We start from the raw sequence: 20,755 nt of genomic DNA, 5'->3' as shown, positions 1-20,755 counted from the left end.
AGCCAGGGTCCAGCCATTCCTGCAGTTCAGGTCACTATTCTCACACCCTCCTTTCCAAAATCCTGGATCCATCCCAAATGTAGAAAAGCTTCCACATAACTGAAGCTCTGGCTCATCACCTTTGCTTCCTAGAGACTTACCACTCTAGACTTCATAGAGCAGGCATGTAGTAGCCAAATCTACTGTTAGTGCAGGGGTGGGCAAAATATGGCCCATGGGCTGGATCTGGCCTATCAACTGATTGTATCCAGCCCACGGACATGGAGACAAAGTCATGGGATCGAGCCTGTAGGGTGCCAGTGGCTCTGGCTGCTGCATTGTGCCAGGCATGTCCTGGACCTCCCCCCCAGCTTATACCAACTTCTACCCCACATGCCAGAAGCAGCACTGGGCAGATGCCGGCATCAGTTGTGGATACTGCTGGGAAGTTCCCACTGTGGATTGGGGTAATTGGGGGCCAGGGGACCAGGGCCTGCAAGGAGAGTTGGCAGAGCAGGCAGGGACAGGTTGGGGGCTGGAGGAGCATGAAGGGTTCTCTCAGGCTGACATGGGGGAACATGGGCAGCATCCTTATACCAGGACACAGTGCCACAGTGCCCCACCAAGGGTAGGGATGGGCAGGCAGAGACTCTTACCTGCATGGAGGAGGTGGTGGTGGTCGTGGTCACAGCACTGCAACTCCAGGGATGCAGGGGTATGCAGGTTGCATGCTTTACAGAATAATGGTAAAAGGAAAAAAAAATATTGTTTATTTTGAGAGCTTAAATAGGCCTTGTGCTGCAAGCTGCCTCATCCCTGGCCATGCTGCCTCATTCCACTGTGGCTGGGACTGGTATGTCCAGACTAGCCCTGCGTCACTGGAGCAGGAGCCAAGCTCTAGAAAGCCCCACCCTTGCTGCCCCACATATGGGGGCTAGGGCCTGGGGCCCCCCTCCGGCAAGACTTCGAGGGAATGGGGTGATGGGTTGGGAATGAGGGGCATCCTCAGCTGCCTCCTCCTCTGCCCCCTCCTAAGCTGAACCAGGGCCCTGCCCTGGGGTGCTGTGATGCCCTACCACCATCTCAGTGCCCTGGGAAGTTGCCCTCACTGCCCACTCCTCAGGCTCACTCTACCTGCAGGTTGTGTCAGCAGGGCTGGCTGTGGCAGAGCGGGGGGGTCATGTTGGCAGGCTGAGAGGTTTGTGGCTTGGAAGTGAGGGGCACCAGCATATCAGGGATGCTCAGAGTCACAAAGCAGTGGGGGGAGAGAGTGAAGGGAGGGACAGATGCAGCTGGACCCACATCCTAGTGAGTGAAGGGGCAGGGGGGCAGATCTGAATTTTCATGATAAAAAAAAACCAAAATCAAATGCCAAAAATATATATGCATTTAAAATTTATTTTATTCCAATGATTGAGGTACTGGCAGGCTTCCAAATTGCTTTAAAATTGTAAATATATCAAAACATTGTGTTCAACTCATACATGTGTGTGTGTGTGTTTCATTTTATTCACAGAAAAACACAGATTTGGGTATTTTGTAAAGAGAATTTTGCTTGATAAAAGAATTTGGGATTTTTATACAGAGACAGCCAGGATCCTTGGTGATCATTAAGAACCTCTTTGAAATTTCATCTTGAATCCCAGCTTAAAAACTTTTATAACAGCTTCAGGAAAAAGTAGAAACAACTCCTTCTCATTAACTTTAACCATTAGTTCCACCCCCTCACAAGAGTTCTAGTATCTTTTTTGGATTTAAGCCAAAAAAATGTGCATGGGTGTGGGTGGGTGGAGAAGGGAAGGGAGAACCACAAATAAAAGCTATGTTGGCATGTATATACAGAATATGCATATCTATGTTGTACATGTTCTCTTGTGAATAATCAGGTGAGACTCAGAGAAACTCTTGAATATATATGAGCCCACACACAAATGTCTTTGACACATTCTTGCTTATTTACAAAGGAGCATATACAAGGTCCTTTTCTTAGTATACAGTTTCATAGTAGTTAGGGGTCAGAAGGGACCTGAATAGATCATCTAGTCTAACCCCCCACTACTGGTTGGAGCACACACTGGGATCACATGACCCCAGACAGGTGTTCACCCAACCTCTTTTTGAATTTACCCAAGGTAGGAGCAAGGACCATTTCCCTAGGAAGTTGGTTCCAGATCTAGTTATCCTAACAGTGCTTCCTAATCTCTAACCTGAAACTATTCTCCAGCAGCTTCTGGCCATTGTTCCTTGTCACCCCAGGTGCTTCTGGAAGCCCTTCCTATTTGCTGCTGATCTCCCCTAATGAGTTTGTAGGCAGCCACCAAATCCCACCTCAGCCTCTGCTTGCTGAGGCTGAACAGGTTCAGGTCCTTCAGCCTCTCCTCATAGGGTCTGCCCTGTTGCCCTCCAACCAAGTGGGTGGTTCTTCTCTGAACCCTCTCAAGGCAGGCCACATTCTTCTTAAAGTGCGGTGCCCAGAACTGGATGCAGTACTCCAATTGAGGCTGGACCAATGTTGTGTAGAGGGGCAGTATCACCTCTCTGGACTGACTTGGGTTGCATCTTTGGATGCACAACAAGGTGCTGTTGGCTTTGCTGGCTGAAGTCTGGCATTGGCGGGTCATGTTCATCTTGGAGTCAATAATGACTCCAAGATCCCTTTCCGCCTTTGAGCTCACAAGCGGGGAGCTCCCCAGCCTGTATGTATGCTGTGGATTCCTTCTCCCCAGGAAGTACTAATCTTTGCGAACAGGTCCAAATCTCTTTCCAGCCAGCACTCTGCCCAAAATATCTTTCAGTTTTTCCCCAGTGGTACGTTACTATTACTTCTTATGCTCATCTCCAGGTGCTTGCTTGTTTTGTAGCTGCTTTCTCTCGTACTCAGGGGTACATATCTCCAAAGGATATCTAGCTTCCTGCATTTTCATTCAGCACTCCAGGAAAGCTTTTCACACAGTTTCTTATCAGCCTTGCATTTGATCCATTTGAGCTTCTATAGTTTCAGATATGCTAAGCTTCTTTCCTGGAGTAAGTCTGTTTACTTGTATCCTGAGTAAACAGCAACAAGTAACAATGCCAATAGCTTTACCACAGATAAGTGTAGCAAACTATCTAATGTCTGAGCAAATCCAAACCTTTCACTAGGGAACGTTTCAAAGAAGTTGAGCAAACCGTAGTACAGAAGTGGGCTGAAGGAGATATAGTGGCATTCAAGCCCTAATCCTACAGAATTTAAGCACATACAGAATATTAAGTATTCAAAAATCATTGACAATAATCTTAGATGATAGTTTGATGGAGCACCAGCATGATGCTCACTTCTTAAGGGCTGTTTCAGGCTCTGAGTAAGCCTGTTTTCTGAGCAGCAGGGGAAAACCTCCCCTGGAAACCATTTTAAGGGGGAAGGTGAAACAGAAACTTTGAGAAACAGGGAAGGAAGCAGACAGGTGCTGTCCAGCCGTTATGAGGTCCTTTTAAGGTCCTGGTTCTCAGGGCTGGGGCAGCACTTTGCTGCCAGCAATGAAGGGAGCAACACCACCCAACTGTGCTGCTGCTCAAGTAACATCTTGGAGGTAAGAACAGGAGCTATGGGGATGTCATGAAGCTCCTGGTCTGGGCATGATCTGAAATTGCACCCTGCCAGGGAAGTGTGGCATGGTGGGACTGTTTGTGGCAAGGGAATCCCTAAGAAATGCCAAGCCATTTACCTCCCCAGTGAAAGGCAGGTAGAGGCACCTTAACCCCAGCCCCCACCATCTGGTAAGTTAACAACACTGGAGGAAAGTAGGGCCAGGCATGCCTGGTGAGGGGCACCTGAGCCCAGAGTGGGTAGTGGGGCCAGGCACACCCAACTGGAGGCACCCGAGCCCAATACGAATAGTGGGGAGAGCCATGTTCATGGTGGGGTAAATGTGTTGAGGCCCCAGTACAGGGGGTAAATGCATAAAGGCCCCAGAGAGGGAATGATGGAGCTGAGTCCCAAAGCGGGGGGCAATTGCATGGAGCCCCAGAGTAGGAGCGAGTGTGGAGACTCTGGAACAGGCAATGAGGTCCAGGTAAGCCTTCAGGTACCTGAGGCTGCAAGTGGGTTTGAGGCTGAGTCAGGCAGCTTAGAGAGAGCTGCAAGGAGAAGGGGTGAGTCATTGGCCCAATTAGGGAACTGTGTGTTGTGTTACCTGGTGAGGGGCCAGAGGCAGAGTTAACCCAGTGTTTGACAAATTGCCTGGCCACCACACAGATGAGGGTTGCAGGAGAGGCCCAAAAGACTGTGCCAGGGCTAGCCAAGGAGTTCAGGGACAAGCCTGATGTTGACCTACATGGTTGCTCAAGGGACCAAGGTGGTATGAATAAAGCCCAGTAAGGGGCATGAGTGTGAGAGGCCTGATGAGAGCATGTGGAGTGGTAGAGGCCCCAGTGAGATAGGGCTGTATGTGTAAGTTCCCTAATAGGGCAGAATGAGAGAGGCCTAACACTGTACTGAGTTTGGCCTGGCCTCAAGCCAGAGCATTGATCAAGCACAAGTATATCATCCGTGAGGCATGGGACATGATAGGCGAAGGTAGGAGTCATGTGTCTAACGCCTGTGAAGGGCAGGGCACTCAAAGGGTAGCCTCCCACCTAATTAACATCACAATTACTTAACAACAAGGCATGGCAGGTAAGTAAGGTGGGTGGCTTGCCCAAAGACAGGTCGGCAGTCGGAACTGTGACCAGGCCTGGGATTTTGCTCCGTCACAGGTAAATTCTTAATCAGAATCCATAGATGATAAATGGATTCTTATTCAGTATCAGAATATGAGTGTTTATCCAGATGGACGTTTATACTAAAACACCACTTTTGTCTATTATAGCCATTACAGAAGAAAGAAATAGATCTACTTCCTTTACCACTTCCTTTACTAACTTTTTGTTAGTCTGACCACTAACTAAGCACTACAGTTACAAAGCTGATTAGGCATCTCCATATTCAGACCAGTTGAACTCAGTGGGCATTATGTGCCTTTTTATCCCCCTTCCCCATCTCCCCAAGATATCTAGCTGTATCTTTAGGGCCAGATTAAAAATACATTTAAGTCTTATAACCAGCTCCATTCATGAAATAAAGATGAATGTGGTTTGGTGATCTCTATAGCTAAAGAAGTGCTGTTTAATTCTTAAGTAACTTAACCACATCAAATTTGTTCAATAAGGTTATCTATCCCCATTTACCAGATGGGGAAAAAACTGAGACAAAACTGAATTTTCTTGCTCAAGAGCAAGGGGAAAAAAATAACAGAAGAAAAAGCTAACAACCTTGCCTCTCACATTTTTCCTAGATCGTCACAACTACAACTTCACACCAATACTACAACAACCTTCCTACACAGTTACAAAAGGATCATTGTTGTTGTGCCCTGCAGGGTGAGGACCTGAGGCACAATGAGGAGAAGGTTCGTTTTGCCTTTAAGGGAGGGAGAGGTTTTTCTCTGTTTGCAGATCACGGAGCCTCCTGATCACAGAACAGGGCATGAGTTGTAAATTGTAACAAGAAACTTTTATTTGTTTGCATACGCGCCGATGAACGAGGTACGTAGGTACAGCGGCCTGATTAAACGCATTTTGTTTACAAAACAAATTAACGACTGTCTCTTTCTCTCGTGGATCGCGGTTCGGTTCGCTAATCAGGTCAGCGCGCAGGGAAGGGGTACGCCGGGAGAATCAGTGGTGGAGAAGCGCTGACGCGGTTGGCCAGACCGCAGCAGAAGGGACTGATCTGCTGGTCCCAAAATGGCTTCTGCTGTGGCGTGGACTCAGCGAGGCTTTTAAAGACTTCCCCCTTCTCCTCCCCCTGTTCCCACTGACATCAGAAGGGTAAGCGGTTTTCTCGCCTTTTCTAAGCTTGTGGGAGGGGCTGGGTGCTAAACTTTGTGTTTATGGCACTTTAACTGAAGTGAAGTACAAAACAATTGTGAACAATTTTACCTGTAATAAAGAATCAGTTAGAATCATTTTAAAATACCTAACTTGCTTCTATTTAAAGCCTTAGCAATATTTTGGAAACACGGACACAAACCCATCCTCCCCATTTAATAAAAGAAAGATCAGAAGTTAATCTCTCAGGTTTTCAAAGAGAAAATAAGATATCAAACGAAGACAAATACAAGGGAAAGCTTTGCTGAATGTTGCAGTTTGGTAGGCAAAGACAGCACCATACTGCTTTTTATACTAGGAAGAGTGAGAGTTGGCTAACTTTTCCATATACTCAGTGGGGTTTCTCTATAACTATCTTGTGCAGGAATTCAGCACTGCCAAGCAAAATGAGCAGCCCACCCACAGCTGACTCTGGGAACACATATTACATGCATGTATTCTCAAACTTGGCAATTCTGTGCACTTCTAATTCCTACAGTTAAATACATTTGGCTTTTTCCGTCATTTCTTTATTTTCAATTGTGGAACTTGAATTAAAATGTCACAATTCCTTCTTCCATTTATCACCTCTGAAGGCAGCAGTATTATTCAGAGAGAGTGGCACGAAGAAACAAAACACTAAACCAAAAATGTAAACATATACTTGTAACCCTAAAAGCCTAGCTATGCCAGTAAAGCAAGTTTAGCATACCGATGCATATTAAAGGATTCCCTATTAATGGCCTAACTCATATAGCAAGTATATATAGTGCATTTATATTTTCTGTGATTTATATTTCATTTAGAAATCAAAAGAATTATGATGAAATAACAAGAATGTCCAGACAGGGTTTCATACATAGCCTCTAACTCAGCTCTATATGTACTAGTTTTTACACTTATTTCTTAGGAACCAGTAAAAAGACATAAGAAGCATAAGTGTTGTCTGTAAGAACGTGTACTTTTACCTGAAGTGGATCCATTATGCTATCTTTATACAGTTATTCCCACATTAAAGATGCTAAATGATGCTGTCTTTATATGCCACATTAATGGCAGCATTCTAATGTAAGACTACTCCTTAGTGCTCCCAAAAACCTAAGCAAACTTAAGTGCATCTACAGTAGCTGCCATAGCTACTCTTCTAACAGTATTCAGACTTAAATTCAGGCCTGTTAGTTTGTGACTAGCATAGTCAAAGTCCCAGACTTGGTCTACACTACAAAATTTTGCTTGTACAACCATGTCAGCTAAGACTGTGGAAAAAAAAAAAATCACACCTTGGACAGCCCGCCCCTATGTTGAGAAAAAAGGGCACTGCCAACACAGTTTCTGTCATTTAGAGAAGTGACATAGCAAAGCCATCAGAACAATCTCACCTGTTACCATTTGCTTTATCCCTTCTAAGGGCCTTAAGCACTGTAGGTTTACTGATAAGGCTGTGGTAACAGCAGTTCCAAAATTTAGACAAGCTCCCTGTCAAACTGAGTTGGGTGCTTGTGTACTTACAGCTGCTTTGCTGTTATGCTAACAAACCTCCCAAGGTTTACTTCAGATAGGAAGTAAAGTAAATTTCCCACACTGGTTGCCTGGAGATCCACAGTAAAAGATCTGTGTTAGTTTAACCACAGTTTTACCAATAAAATTCACTCTCACCAATTTCTGACATTCAAAAGCTCATTAATTGGACTCCAAACATATAAACATATCACTATATTAGCTTTAAAACATCATTTTTAAGAACAATGTATTTGGGGTTCTTTGTTTTTCTTGTTTTTAATTAGCAACTATAAACACAGGAAGGTTATAGAAAGGACCAATAAAAGCAAACAAACAAAAACAATACCAAAGATAGAAATCTGCACCAAAAAAAAAAAGTTGCAAGAGTTGACAACAATAGGAGCATTTATCCATTAACAGGATTTAAATATACACCTTCCAGAGAAATCCAGAATCAGGCAAGGGAAATATGTAAAATTCTTCATTCAGTTTAAGAAGAAACAATTGTAACTATTTAATCTTAAAGCAAGTGATGAGTCAACATGATCAAAGCATGTTTGTAACTAGCAATAGAGGGCATTGTACTTATGCCTGCTTCAGAAATAAAAAAGTCCAGCTATATGTGGATAATTATTTATCTGCCAACACATAACGATCTCTTCAAAATCCTAGACGTCCTAGAACTAAGGGATGTACATGTAAGGAGTACAAGCAAGAATTTTCAGAGGAAAAATTTTACAAAATATTGCAGAAACAGTTTAAGATTTCCAAAATGGTATTTCCAGAATGGCACATTGCAACTACTAATTTTATCTGTGATGGAAGAATCTTGAACTATATATTTTAAATTAAGAGTAAATTAAGAACTTCATGAAATTAGTAGCGATGATATTTTTTCTGTGAAAGTACTTATTTTAAAACAAAAAATTTGAGAGCATATGAAAGCCTACATTGTTTTCAGAAAAAAAGGCTAGTCTGTAAGTGTACAGTCCATGCAAGTATCTGCACTGCCCCAGGAGAAAAGACCAGAGAATGAAGATGTTACTCAATCACAGTTCATTCCTCACTTCTCCTGCAATGGACAGGGACTAAGTGAGTTCACTTCTCCTGCTATCTCACACCGTGATCCCTACCAGGTAGTGCATGGATGAGTAATGGCTGTGACAGTTTAGCTCAAAGTAATGATCATAACAGTGAACTCTTCTCAATAGGTCATTCATCTACCTTAAAACATCATAAAGAATTTCAAGCAACATGTAGATATTTCTCTTGAATACAATTCCAGGTCAAAGAAGTATAATGCAGTTGAGAAAGATGCAAGGAATGAGATGCCAACCCTAGCATGCTAAAGGGAGTGCTCCTATGGTTCAGTCATTTTTTTATTTTTACACACACCACTAAAAAAGAGAAAATTCCAGCTTAAGTTTAATCATAGCTTTCACAATCACAAGAGCTATGAACGCAAGTTCCAAGGAACACATCTGGAAACCTGATGTGAAAGACAAACTTCTTACTAATGAACTTACGGGTACGTATTGTTGGCCACTAGAAATCATCTCTTAAGTTCTCAAACAGGCATGTTTACACTCTCTCACGCAATGCTCAAGAGCGCAAACATGCTCAAGAGGAGCTCTCCATGAACAGTTATAAAAGTCTACCTTTTCATGCTGTATACAAAAATGGTTCGATATCATTAGGTCACCAATGTGCTCTGACCATTGTCAGTCTTACTGTCCATTGTTGTCTTATTTCCTTGCACTCTTCTTTCTATCTGTTGTCTTTTCTGTAAGTTCTTTGAGGTATGGACATTTTCTTTGCTGCATTAATACAGTATTTAGCACAGTAGAACCTTGGACCATGATTAAGTTATATAGGTGAGATACTGTCATCATTTGCTGGTAAAGCTGGCCAATAAATGACTACACAAACCATCGGAGCAAAGCAACAGGAAAGGAAGAATAATAAAGCAACAGCATTATCCAGTCAATCTGCAACTAGAAAAAGAGCAAGCAGATGCAACCAACACTTCTCCAGATTTAACAGCCGTCTTTGATAAGGTGATCACATACTTTCATGTTAAAAAAGAATTACTTTTTAACACCAGGTATGTAATAGTTTTGCACAGTCTATTAATATTTGGTTTGGTCACCTCTGACCTTGATTAATTTTAACACTTGGAACTTTGAGTCCTCTTTGTCACATCCAGTTTTTCTAAATGTACAGTGCCCTTCCATGCTCCAAGTCCTTCAGCTTTATTAATATCAATGCATTATGAATAAAGAGGGGAGTGAACAGGAGACCCTTTGCACAAATCAGTTGAAGCAGAAACATGTTTAACAGCATTTTCAGTGCACTGACCCCATCAGTGTACTACTGTACCAACTGAAGAATGAAGTAGTGCTGGCTAAAAAATCATAAGACCCATGCGATACTGATAGAAACACTTTTTTTTCGGATAACTTAAACAAAAAGATAAAGTGGATGGAGAATTAGACGTGTGAATAGGAAAGAAATGAGTGAAAGTAAATGTAACACTTCACACAAGTAAAACATGGCAGTATAGTTCTCTGTGACTTAGAATCTTTTCTTTAAAGCATAATGGTAAAAGAAGGGGGGAAGTGTGTATTATAAGGGCTTGAATAGTCCTTGTGCTAGCTCACTATATTGGACTAAATTTTACCTAAATGCAGAAGCAATCTAAATAAACCAGTATATTCCATTATGTTAATGTAACCTAGACTTGTGCAAAGTATTCATTTTAAAATTTTGACACTCAAGATTTGCCTACTTTCACACTTGTGAAGACTCTAAATCCTCTAAATGATCTATTCCACATTTTTTCCTTCAAAATTCATAGAATAGCTAAATTTTCAGTTTCCAGTATATTCATGCCCTAATATGATGATGAAGCTGAATAGTTAAAAATCAGATAAAATTTAATCAATTCCTCATCTTGATCCTTCCAGGGGAATTAGAAGATAACATCTATTTTCAAAAATGTCTTCCTGGAGCATATCCTTCTGCCTGAATTTCTAACACGTTCTACTGATTAACATCACCTCTGACAGTGTGAAGGTCATTGGGTTAGGCTGCCATGAATAACTGAGAATGGCTTTGGGTACACATTAAGATGACGACAGAGAATGCTTTGCTACTGTTAATATTTTTTGAAATTTGAATGTTCTGTTTCTCCTGTTAAGCATATTGCTCTCGAATAAATGCCATTTCTCTTTGCTTGTATAGGTAGTCACACATGCCTCAAATCCTGCTAAATCAGAAAAACAAAAACTAAATCCTTAACCCTATACATTTTTACGTACATGCTTTACAGATAGTATTCATGGGTGCACCCACACGTGCAGGCAGGTGCGCTTGCAGCTGGTCAAATAGAAACAAAGAAAATTTGAGCTGGACATGCCTGGGAATGCACTTTAGTGTGATGCAAGTTGTGCCACTTGGGGCAAAAATAACACTGCCTGGCTCCTACCAGATCTGGAGCCAGGAGGAGCTAGAACCTAGAGCCATCACCTGTGATGGCCCCAGTAGTGTAAAAAAGCTGCCTTGTCCTGGCCCCATCAGTACAAAAAGCTGCCCTGGCAAGTAGCTCAGGAGCTTCTGGGGCCTGGCCAAATGGTACCTGGGGACTTGAGCAACTGGTACCTCTTGAGTCAGGGGGGGCACATGGCCCTCCCCCAGTGACCAGTCAGTGACCGGGGGGGAGTCCCCCCATGGCTGAACTTACTCACTCACTCACTTCTGGCAGCCCCAATCCTGGTTGGCACTCACGCACCACCTGGGAGTGCAGCTGCTTCACCTAGCAGCCCTGCTCCCTGGCTAGCGCTCACAGGGGGGGCACCGGTGCTCCCACCTGCCCCCCTGCCCATTACCTAAGCAGCAAGTGAAGCCACCAGAGGGTGCGCTGGTGCTTTCAGGGGGTGGACATGCACCCCCATGTACCTCATATGCATCACCACTGCCTGAGGATACTACCTCTTGTGTGAGCTGGACTGCTGAAGCAGCCCTGACAGTTCCCTGCACCCTCTACCCACTGCAGCAGTCAGGTAGTGGGGGCTGCTGCCTGGCTGTGACCTACAGCCATTTGCAACAGCAAGTGGCCCCAAGGCTGCACACCTGCCAGACCCAGATGGGGACTGCACAACCACTCATAGGCAATACATAGGGAGGGCACAGAGGGGCACATGCCCCCCCACCGAGAGCACTGCTGCCCCCCTGATAGCACGTGCTCTGGCTGGTAGGGAGGCACAGAGTGCCTCCCCCTCCAAAATTGGCTGTGCTGGTAGCTCAGCAACTGCTTGCTGGGGGTCCTGGTCACTGGCTGGCTGCTGTGGGACCCCCCCCCAGTCATGCCGCTCTGGTGCCCCCACAGACTTGGGAGGCACCAGTCATCCACACAACCAGTAGAGGCATCTTCCTGTCTGGGCCAGCTGTCAGTGGGCTGTGGCTGCAGAGTTGGCCCTTGTGCAGCACTACCACCATGTGTGCCCCTACCCGGCCAGCTGGGCAGCTATCACCCAGAAAATGTTCCCAGTGTGGTGGCCTCATTTGAACTGTCTAAGAATGTCCTCCTGGCCCCAGTTGGCCAGGAGGTCAGCCAACTCCAGCTGGATCCAAGGTACCAGCTGTGAGCAGACTCCTCTTCCTGGGTCCTACCACTTGCCTCTCTAGCAGGAATTTTGGTGTTCCCTATCTGAAAACTGAAAAATCCCTGATAAAATAATGCCAAAGTCACTCTGTAAAAATACCTGGACATCCATGTTCCTCCATAATTAAAACAAAAGACCACTATTGTTAGACCCCCCTGACTCCATGTGATGCCCAACAACTAGGGAGACGATGGATCAATGCCATCACGCATCACCTGCACACATTGTTCATCAACAGCTTTATTCAAAATGGAGACAGCTTCTGACTAGCTCCAACAAACTGGGGAGCCTCAGTGAATATTAGTTCTTTCCATGTTTATGGACCTCAGTTCATGCTCATTAACATTTACTCCACATTTGTTCCTCCTTTGTTCCACCCATCTTTCCTCCTATCTCAAGCCCTGCTTCTGTTTATTATTACTTCATTAGCATGGAATTTCCTATGCATTTCACTTATTTACATATATTTTTGCTATGAGCGCATGCCTAAAACTCTGACCCCAGATTCTCTGTCATTTGTGGCTTCTTGCTGATTTCTTCACTATCTCCAAGGTCTTGCTTCTGCTTATCTCTAATGACAACTGGTGGTTTGCATCCTGTTCTTCTTACATAATGAGCTATATATCTTACAACAGTACTATATCATTAGGAAAATTCTTGCCTAAGTGCCTTGCAATGTTACTTTTAATGTATCATTCTGCCTTGTGGTTAGCAACTTTGCTAAGCCACAGGTTACAGCCTTCTATTCAGCTGCAGATTCAATGCTCCCCAAGATCCATATGCTGTCACCCTAACAACTGTATATACAGCGAGACAGAGATCAGTTGAGGAATGTTTTATTGATATAGCTACAGTGTTAAAGGAATTTAGAAGCCTACCAGTGTCTCTATCATCATAATAAAATAAAATCTAAATACCTATATGTTTTGCTGTTTGACTTTGGTTGTCTTACCATAGAGCAGTTAGAGCTCCCTGTGATGCCTTCAGTAACCAGGATGTGGGGACAGCTTCCCCTGCAGCCACAGCTCCTGCCAGTGGGTCTCATCCTGTGTGGCAGCTGGGCACACAAGGTGTGTGCTGGGGGATGTGGGGTTTGTAGAAGCAGTGTGGGAAGAGGGGTGGGAAGGTATGGGTGGCTGTGGAGGGATGTGGGGGGCCATGGGGTTTGTGGGTAGCTGTGGGTGGGTTGATTGGGGGCACTACAGTAGCCAGCAGGGGATGGATCCAGGCAGGGCAGCAATCCAGGGGGGTCAGGGAGTAGGCAAGGGATGGGGGCAGTGAGGGTCCCCCCCATAGTCCCTACTCCCCTCTTCCAGCCCCCTCCACCCCTACTTACCAGCATGGAGCCCAGGTTCTGCTCCCTGCAGCTGGCATGCTGCCTGCCCTGCATGGGCAGGCAGTATGCTTTAGCACCAGGGCAAGGGCCAGCCATAGAGACACCCTAGCTGACTAGCACAGTGTCCCTGTGGAGGACCGAGACTCCAGTTGCCTCAGGGCATGGCCCTGCCCCACATTTTTTGCCTGGAGCATGTTTTGACCTCTGAATATCCAGGGGTCTAATTTTGCCCCCAAACATTTTTTGTACCTGCACTTGCCTCTTGCAGTATCTCAAAGGGTATGAGACACTGCAAGAGCCACATGCGTGCTCATCTGGATGCACCCCATGAAATAAACTTGGTACCTGGTTCAGCAATTAATGTATCAAGTATCTTTTACCACCTCCTTTGCACTATCAGCTAGCCCATCTTTCCTTGTACTAATTAAATAATTCAGTACCCTAGCAGCTTCAGAAAATATGCCTTGGTTTAAATCAAGGTTGTCAAACATACAGCCCATGGGCTAGATCTGGCCCACAAAAGTGGGTTTTCTGGCCCATGGCACTTTTCACTGCAGCTGCCAGCACCACCATTTCTAAAGCCCATCTGCCAGACCCAGTAACCACATGGCCGGCACCCAAGGGGTGAACTCCATCACCCAATGTAGTAGTTTCAATCACCAGTGGCAACTAAAATTTGCAGCACCCACCCCTGGATAGTGACCATGCCAACTCTGACTCTAACAGAAATACTGTTAATGCATTTCAACAGTAATTGCATTAACTCTCTGGCTATTGATACCAACAAAGCAGTGCCAGCAGCTATGGAGAAAAACGCTGCAGTCCAAATCTGGCCCATCATCTCAACTGAGTTTAACACCCCTGCTCTAAATCAACCTGCCATATGGCTAAGTTCTCCCCCACCAAAAGTATAACATTTCCATAAAGTTATCCTAGCATGAGACAAAAAATATAGGCACGGTAATCAAGAAGATGATTGAACTCCTTATATTATATTATTATATTATTATATTACAATATTATATATTGTATTAGTAAGATATGTACTGGAATATAGAGTGTAGTGTTCATATGTTCAAAAGGAAGTCAAAGCACTAGAGACTGCATGCAGAAGAGAGACACAAAACTGACAGGACGAAAGAAAATGTCTTATACTGGAATTATAAATAGTATTAAACTATTTAATTTAAACCAAAAAGATTGAGAGAGAATGCTATTACAACCTCTTTTGTGTCTCAAAAGCACACCCGACCGCATCTGGGGGAGAATGCATCACACTTACATAACTGGAAAGGTTTCTACTGCAAGATGGCTCAGTGCCCTGGAAGCTCCCAAGATAGGCTAAGAAGGATTAAAGCCTGCTAAGTGTTAACAAAGCATTTGGGGTTTTGTTTCTTTTCAGAGAACTATCTCAGTGATGTATGTAGATTTAAAGACATAACAAAGGAAGAAGGGATTTAAATGTTGTTAAATTACTTTCTAAAGCATACGTACCATCTGTAGTGTGTGTTGAATACACAGAATACACCATTTTATACCAATTCACATTCTATGAATCAACAATTGTATCAGATGACTCTTAAACTATTCATTCACAGTTGTGTGAGGTAGCTGTCTCATATTCATGCTAATACAACCTTACTTATGGTTTGCTTATATTATTTCCCATGACAATATTTTGCATCTGCACATAAGGAGCCGTTTAATATTTGGTTTCTAGTATTTTCTTTGACCATTTCTTAGTTTTTTTAATCATATCTATGCATAATGATGTCATGTTCATCATATATCTAAATGTTCACATACAATAATACTGAATATTAAAAATCCAGCGCATCTTTTGAGGTGTAACATTATCTTTAAAACACTAATATTTTCAGCCATGATTAAATGTTATTTTTTCAGTCTAAGTCAAGTCTGATTCATTCTTCAGTGAGAGAAGACTTATATAGATACCTCATAAATAACTGATTAAATGTGTGCAAGTCAGCCAATGTTCTGCTGGTTGAAATGATGTTTTTATCCCAGCACTGAATTACTGCAGATTTTTAAAGACCTTTATGGACAACACACAAATGAGTCATGGCAGCCTTTCAGTTTGAAGTAAGTGCAGGTTAGCATTCTCTATTGGCCTCAAGGCCCCAATTCAATAAGATACTTGAACAGGTCTTATTAGAAACATAGATTCTTAAATAAAAAATTAAAACAGGATAGAAGCATGGCAATATGCTTTGAGAAGAGGCATTCCTTTCAATATGCCAAAATATCTTTCTTCCTTTCCCCCATATATTTGTTATAATCAATCATTTATCATGATTAGAAAATAATATTTAAAATAAGATATAGAATAGATATATTACAAGCATAGCCAGATAGCCAGAGATTAAACATGCATGGTATATCATAATAGACTGAGGATATTTCAAAAATTCAATTTGGTTCTGACCAAACATTGGAAGATTAAACTGACAAGATATTATTGAAAAAGGCTTTAATGAAAATACATTCATCAAAAATTAATCAAAGTAACCCAGAACAGGAGTTTATCTGTTGTCAAGGGAGTAGCTTTCCAAATTGGACTATACAGAGTTTTCATGTCTTTGATGCCTTGTTGTAGGATAATTGATACTAAAACACTGTTTTGTGATAATTATGCATTGGCAAATGTGATTTAGAAAGAAACATGAAAATGAAAAGGTGCATTTTATGTTTAAAGTGAAGATACTAGGCCTAGTTTACAAATTACTGGGCATCTCTACACATGCAATTATGAGGACCGAATAAACTGCGTAGTTTATTGCTCCTCAGTGCACTATTTGAATGTGTGCCCAGGAGCAATTAATGCTGTAGCAATAAGCTCCACAGTTTATTCAGGCATAGCACACAGAGCCCGAGTAGAGCAAGGGGCCGTAAGGCCAGCCTGTCCGCTCAGGCCTGCTCCCACCTGACTCACTGTGCTGCAGAGAAGCTGGCTGAGGCAAAAGGGTGCTTTAACATGGGGCTAGCCAGCAGGTAGCCCCTGCACTGAAGCACCTGCATGCTCATGTCTGCCAGGGCAGCATCTACTCATGTGTTGCTGTGGAGTTTTTTTCTCTGCAGCAGAATAGTACTTGTATTTATGCGTTTACAAGTACTATCCTGCTACAGAGTCAATTAATTTATTCTAGCCCAGTGGTTCTCAACCCACAGTCCACAGACCACATGCAGCCCAATCAAGCACATTGCTGCATCCCATGTGACATCCTGTTAAATGGATACACAGGAAGTAAGTTGTGTGGGTGTGGCCTAAATGCCACATTGAGAGCTGCAAGTGTGGCCCATTATAGCAAATAGGTTGAGAGCCATTGCTCTAGCCTAATAGGGGTGCATGTGTAGATGCCGAGACATTTACTGTGCAGCTAATTAGTCAACTAACTGTGCAGTAAATGTCACATGTTGATGTGCCCACTGAGTAGTTCTGAAGCTCTGAAGCAATATGACAATATGTTCTTAAAACACAGTTCCTTATCATCTTCCTAGTCTCACTGTTACAAAGAAGCCCTCTCCCCTATTTTGGCTCTTGAGGAATTTTAAATCCCCCTACTACTCTAGAATAAAATGTAATACAAAAATGACACTTTCTCAGAAAAACAAAGGTTATTAAGGCCACTGACTGAACTGTCAAAGTCTAGTTGCCTAAAGTTAGGCTCTTCAGTCTACTCTCATGCTCCAAAATGCCAATTAGCTGGCACTACCATCCTTTATTTGACAAGATTTATGGATGTGCAGTATTTTTGAAACTAAGGCAACTTTTCCTGAAATGCTTTCTTTAAGAATGTAAGTGTGGATTTAGTAGTCTAGCTTTGGGTACTCAGGCTTGAACTTTCTGGTGCAAATATATTAGGTACATATACACGTTCAATAAAGGCAGAGTAGTAAACTCTTGCACAGTTTACACTGGAGTCATCTGCTCCCGGGCTCATCATCTATATGTGCACTCAGGACTGCAGCATTATGAGCCAGGGCAGAGCAGCTCCAGGCTGACAGGGGACTCAGGGGGTCAGCCCCAGGCTCTGGGTGGCGGCATTGGTTTATACTATGATCCCTAGTTAGGTGGACCTAAGTTCATACTTTACAGAAATTCAGGACAGTTAGATCAGTCTAAAAATGGCCAACCTGATTTAAGTATACCTCTAAGGTAATCTAACTTAGATCAGGTCCAGCAAGACTCATCTAACTGAACTTCTTTACAGTTCAAGTGCAGCCCTAGGGCTGGGAAAACTGTTGACCTCAGTCCCCCAGCTGCACTTTTCTTATCTGCCCTCCACCTGGCACCAAACTATTTTTTAGCCCCTCCTACCCCTCCTCCCATTCCTAGACAGACAACCCCTTTCTCCCATGGACCAGCCAACCCCTCCAAGCTTGCCAAACTCCCCATCTCACAAGCCACTCCTGGTGCCAGGAGCTGAGGAAATAAGCAAGGTGGGGAAGAGGCAGGTGGGTTGTGAGGTTGGTTTGCTGGGGTGGAGGACTGTTTGCCTTAGTGGGGTGGGAGGTTGAGGGTTTTAAAATAGCCCAAGGGGATGGGGGAGAGAGAGTTCCCCCCACCCCAAGCCCCACCAGCCCGCCTGATCCTGCCAAACCTTGCTGGCCCCCACCAACCTCCCTGTGGACCTTGACTGACCACCAATCCCCCTGATCCCTCCTGTAGCCTCTGCCTGTTTCCCCAATCACTTATGCAGACCCTGCAAGTGCTTCACGTTCCCCTGATGCCTCCCTCTAGCCCCCCAAATCCCACACAGACCTCATCTCCCCCTCAAATCCCCTCAAGAACCCCACTACACCCCAGTTCCTTCAAGCTTCCCCTGCTAGCTCTTCCCACCCCCCCCCTCCAATTCCTGATGTACCTTAGATTGAGTGGTCATTTTTAACCCAATCTAAAATCCCACAACCTTGCCAAACATCTATACATACTCTTAATCATGGCAAATACCTCATTTTCATGGGTCTGTGTATCTTAGCCACTGCCAACAAAGCTTCTATCAAGCAAAAGATAAGCATGTATCAAATGCATTGCAGGTTTGGCATCTTATTGTATCAAACTCTGCTGCATATATATCATTCTACTACAACAACACACCACCCCAAGGTATCCATAAGCAAAGAATACCATTTTGCATATGGCAACTTTGATTTTTCTAAAGCCAGTTTAGGTCTATACATCACATACTTGCTTTGTTTCAGATGAACTATTACAATACTTGGCCAGACTAGCCAACTCTTTGATGAGGACATCAACATAGCCTATAACTTACCCCATTAAAGTATGATCTCAGTTATCACTGGAAATAAGAAAAAGCCACAGAGAAGATTTAATGCTTTTTCATGTCAGATATAATCTCTCGACCCATGTGCTGGAGCCAAAACCCTGAAAGAGGAGAATTTCTGCTTACTAGCAATGGGATACTGTGACAGGCTATAGTTTTGATGCAATACAGCTGGTTTAAATGTGTTCATGTTATAGTAACGGTGAATGCCTCAGTTTCCCTGACTAGCAGGGCTGTGCAAAGCTTCAGTCCCTGATTCAATTTGGCAGAGATTCAGCCTGATTAGGTGGTCAAATCTTCAAATCCAAACCAAATCAGAGGACCCTTTAATATCTCCAAATCAAATCAGAACCCTCTGAATCAAATTGGAGAGATTCAGAAAGATTCAGTGATTTGGACATAGAGACGGCTTTAAATGTTTTTTTCTACATAACTCTAGGTAGCAGGAACTCATGAATGCTGCAATACTGGGGTGCATGGGGTGTCCCACAAGAGCGCAAGGAGGCTCCCCAGCACGCTCGGCAACAGACCCAGAAGTGAACCTGAAGCACTTCCAGTCCACTTCTGGCTCCATCAGAGAGTGCGTGGTGGGGGGAAGACCCCACACTCCCTGGCTCAGAGACTAGTGCTTCCTGGGTCTGGGGGAGCAGGGCACCTGCAGTCCACCTGTGGCTGATTGCGGAGCTAGGAAAGCATGGGGGGGGGGGGGGGGGCAGTGCGCTCCCTGGCAGACCCAGAAGTGGACTGGAAATACTTCTGGTGCACTTCTGGGTTCACCACTGAGCATATGGAGGCCCCCCCCACACTCCTCTGGGATGGTCCCTCTGCCCCAGCATTGCAACGATCACAAGCTATGCCTGCTACCTCAAGGTATGTAGAAAAAACATTATAGCTGTGTCTATGTCTCAATCACTGATTCTCTGAATCAGCATGAAATCTTCAGACTCAGATTTGGCTGAATTGAATCAGGGACAGTGATCCAAAACAACAAATCGAATCACTGTTCCCAGTTTGGGCCAAATCGAAATCTGAATTGAATAGGGCCTGTTTCAAACACCACTACTGATTAGCTTGTAAAGGGGAGGGGGGGAAGGGAATGTTTGAACCAGAGCTGTGAAGATTTGCTTAAATACACCATTAGGGGTAATGGCTCATGCCAATTGGCCCACTGATGCATCAAGTGGATTCCATACAAACACCTGAAGACTCTCCCTGCTGTTTCTGGTACCAGGAAAGCCCTTGAGAGACTGGCAGTACACTGATAAAAGGCCTTGAAAAAGAAGAAACCCAGAGATAAGGGAGATGGTCAAGCAGGAGAGGCTTGAGAGAACAGCAGAGCTGTTTTTCTCAAACTGAGGCAGACCTGCCTGCTTCTGTCCAGTAAGTACTGATTTTGGTTATAAAAAGTTGCCTGGGTCACTGCTTTTGATTCAGATACAATCATCCCCTCTCCAAAAGCTAAACCATAAGGTAATTTCTGAGAGGAGCCACAAATAACCAGGGGGTCAAAGACCAAAGGGACCAGCGTCAGAATGCAAGGAGCCCTCTCTAGAAGGTAAGCCTGGGAAGGCTTCAGGAGGTACTTCAAGAGACTATTTAAGGATGGGGGGGAAATAGGCAAATGTTCCCTAGGGGATTCTATGACAGACACACTACATTTTTAGTCTCTCATATCACTGTGGGTATGATCATTACATATAGCTCTCAGTAGCGTAAGCATCTGAAAGACTCAAAACATCATTGATTGACTTACCATTACATATTAGGATATCTGTATTTATAGATTGATTCATAGATTGCAAGGCTGCAAGGACATTGGATGATCATCAGGTCCAGCCCCCTGCACCAAGCAGGAAACAACTGGGGTCAAGTGACCCCAGCAAGATGACCATCCAGTCTCCTATTGAAGATTTCTCATAATAAAACAGACACGCATTTCTTAAAATGAGCCTTTAGCAAAACCCCCAGTTTTGGGGTTTTTTATTTTAAAATGCATTCCCTCCCCTTCTCCAACCATTTCTCATTTTTTCTCTCCCTCTCTATTCCCTATAGATAAAGCATAAGTAAGCTAAGAGGTAGGATAA

The sequence above is a fragment of the Crocodylus porosus genome, unplaced genomic scaffold (genome assembly GCF_001723895.1).
Source record: "Crocodylus porosus isolate Cpor-Errol unplaced genomic scaffold, CroPor_comp1, whole genome shotgun sequence".
Lineage (NCBI taxonomy): Eukaryota > Metazoa > Chordata > Crocodylia > Crocodylidae > Crocodylus > Crocodylus porosus.
This window is presented reverse-complemented; position numbering follows the sequence as displayed.